Source organism: Sinocyclocheilus rhinocerous, unplaced genomic scaffold (assembly GCF_001515625.1).
Source record: "Sinocyclocheilus rhinocerous isolate Xijiao unplaced genomic scaffold, SAMN03320098_v1.1 scaffold106, whole genome shotgun sequence".
NCBI classification, from domain to species: Eukaryota; Metazoa; Chordata; class Actinopteri; order Cypriniformes; family Cyprinidae; genus Sinocyclocheilus; species Sinocyclocheilus rhinocerous.
Genome location: NW_015633181.1, coordinates 501,124 through 504,458, shown reverse-complemented (window position 1 = coordinate 504,458; position 3,335 = coordinate 501,124).

Below are 3,335 nucleotides of genomic sequence, written 5' to 3'. Positions count from 1 at the left end.
TAAAAAAGCTGAAACACAAATTGAGGGATTACATAAGACAGGATACGGATTGTAAAGTTGTATTCTTTCTTTTAACTTACCTTCGGATGTTTATTCATGTTTATTTTGTGCTGAAACTGGTATTAATGTGGAGAAGACGATCAGTTCACGTGCGCTACGTGCTGCCTTGCCTGTTGAACTGGCGCTACAGGGATCTGTCACTCCGCATTAAACAGCGCCAAAACGGCATTTATTGTTTGAATACTGCAATACAATGGACAGAATTTGAAATCTGAGACTTTGTTTCGTATTAAAAGTACCAAAGCACAATGCTTATGCGATATATTGGATGGGAAGTGCCCTTCAATGTTCCGTCCATTAACTGAAAACAGGCTAGACTAATCGATTCTTAGGATTTAAGAATCGATATCGTTCCGTAAAAATGAAATTCGATTAATATCGAGATATCTATATTTTTTACCCAGCCCTAGTAATTACACAGTTTAATGTTGCTCAGAGGGCAGTAAATGTATTAGCACAAAAATTACAATAGACCCTTCACTAGGAGTTTGATTGACAGGTGATCTGACCAATCATAACGCATCAACCCAACAAACAAACCAGACAGGAGAGTAGATTAATGTCGGTGGACTTGAAAAATGGTGTGTATTGACGTCTTTCCGCGCTTGAAACAAGATACCTTCTGTTTCATTCATGTTTATTTCATGCTATATCTAGTAAAGAAGAAGCGATGATCAGTTTATTTGCCGCTTGAACTGAGGTGCTACAGTGATTTGTCATGACACATTAAAGAGCAACAAAACTGTATTTATTGTTTCAATGTATTAAAAAATGACAACATTTTAAAGCTGAGACTTTGATTCATACCAAAAGTAACCTGCTGTCTTCTCTGTCGGCATGTTGTCAGTGTTCTCTTTCTTCCTCAATATATTTTTCACTGCGTGAGAACAAGACGTGTGGTGTGAGAGCGCCATGGCTTGTCTGATATAGCAACAGTAACTAAGGGGGTGGGTCTTTTAATGAGATTAATGTTTTAAACTTAATATTTTGAATATAGAAATATGAAATCAATTAAAAAACTATACAATACTTGGATTATGAAAGTAATATTGACAGTAGGTGGCAGCAAGTCATGGTGTTAATAAATTAATAATTTATTCAGCCAATTCAATCAAAACATAGATTAATTTAGGAATAAAATTTAAGTGGCTGTCTATATTAATGGTTCATTGAATCACTCACTCAACCGATTCATTCAAAGACTCAGATTCATTCAGAAACGAAACATCACACATCACACTGATCTAGAAGTTTAGTTGGCAGAGAAAATAAAACACACCCTGTTGTGTGACATCAAATAACACTCAAGATTAATAAAATTGTGCGTATTGTCTTAAACAAGTTAATGACTGCCGCATATTTACACATAATCGATAAAGGTCTGCACTTCATTATGTGTAAGTGTATTCGCTCCACATTGTCCAGTGCGGTGTGCAGCTTTGTCACCGATTTTTTAATTTGGTCAGCTAAATAAAACAGATGATGTGCCTAAGAAGTGGACTAATGGGTAATATGGATGCAGATGTGAGGTACATTTATATTTCTGAAATAAACACCAATAATACCTTACTTCTCTGGCACAATGTCTACACAGAAGAAAGCCCTGTCTAGGGTTCTAGGCTGAGTACTGTTTGCGTCAAGTCATTCGTTAGTTTGGGCGTTTGATGAGAAAGAGATTAAATGTAGTTGCCATAAATGCTTTAAGAATCTGCACAGATGACTGTTATTCTGTTGTGCAGAACTGAGGAAGAACTGATGACAGCACGGTCTGATGTTTGGTTGACCAATCAGCGAAAAGGGGTGTTTCATTCCCACCCACATGAGAACAAATATTCAAGATATTTATCCATTTTGGTTTCAGTGTATATCCATTTAGTGCATTAGAACAAAGTGTGATGAAATCAAAAATAAAAATATGAAAAACATGAAATTAATTTTCATGTTTATGAGAAGGATCGAATATGTGATGAATGAACAGTTTCTTCGTTTTTCCGTTTTGAAGACAAAAACAAGTAAACAAATTATCTGAATGTACACGGACCGTTAACAATGCTTGTTTTGGTTAGTGTTTCTTCATTCCTGTATACTCCTGAGTGCAAGTTTTTTAAAGACATTTTCAAAGAGATTGGTTATCCCTGCTCTTCGTCTGCTCCTTCTTAAGCATGGGGATCATTTCCTCAAGACCACACAAGAGATTTTCTACATCTGGTGTGCCTCACCAACTATACAGCCTCAGCGAGCAGTCAAAGGCATGCCTGCCTATGGATGGTCCTTGAGGGAGCTTTGAACTCTGAATGCTCCCGGACTAGAGCAGGCCGTGGAGTAAACTCTGAGGCGGCCCATGCGCGCAGTACAGTCTTGAGGTGAAAGGCAAAGACGACCTTCTTGATTATGGCAGCAGCAGTGAAATCGGGTGGCTCTGTGCCGACATCTGAGACCACCGGAGTCGGGTCCTCCAGGGCCACCGGACTTTAGACCACCAGAGTCGGGTCCTCCAGGACTACCGGACTTGAGACCACCAGAGTTGGGTCCTCCAGGACCACTGGACTAGAGATAACCGAAGTCGGGTCCTCCAGGACCACTGGACTAGAGATCACCAGGGTCGGGTCCTCCAGGACCACCAGATTTGGGACCACCGGAGTCAGGTCCTCTAGGGCTACTGGACTAGAGATCACCGAAGTCGGGTCCTCCAGGACCACTGGACTAGAGATCACCAGGGTCGGGTCCTCCAGGACCACCAGATTTGGGACCACCGGAGTCATACCAGCTGCTCTGGCCAAAATCAGCGGTGGAACTGCCAAATTAGAGATCAGTCCCAAATGTGTTTTAAACACCTGAGTGTCTTCAAATGCAACGTTCACGATGACCGGGAACACAGGAGTGGCATCCGTGACTGCTGAAGACTGTTGCGTGACATCCATGATGGCTGAAGACTGCGGCATGACATCCACGACAGCTGGAGGTTCTGATGTGGTGGCCATAATGTGAAGAGGCTCAGCAACAACAGGAGTGGACATAGCTGCCTTCCTCCTCCTTGACCTTCGCTTGCGAGACTGAGATAGTGAAGCCTCACTATCAATTGGAGCGGAAACGGGCATTTCCAGGGGCACGGCAATGAGCCCAGACCGACATGATACTACTAAACTGTGGTAACAGAGATAGTGAAATCCCAAAAGTTGAGAGTCTTAAGCTCCTCCATCTCCCACAAAGGCAAGGGGTTATCCAAGCAATTATTAAAGATCTTGTTCAGTTCAGAGTTGCACAGTTCCAGCCTT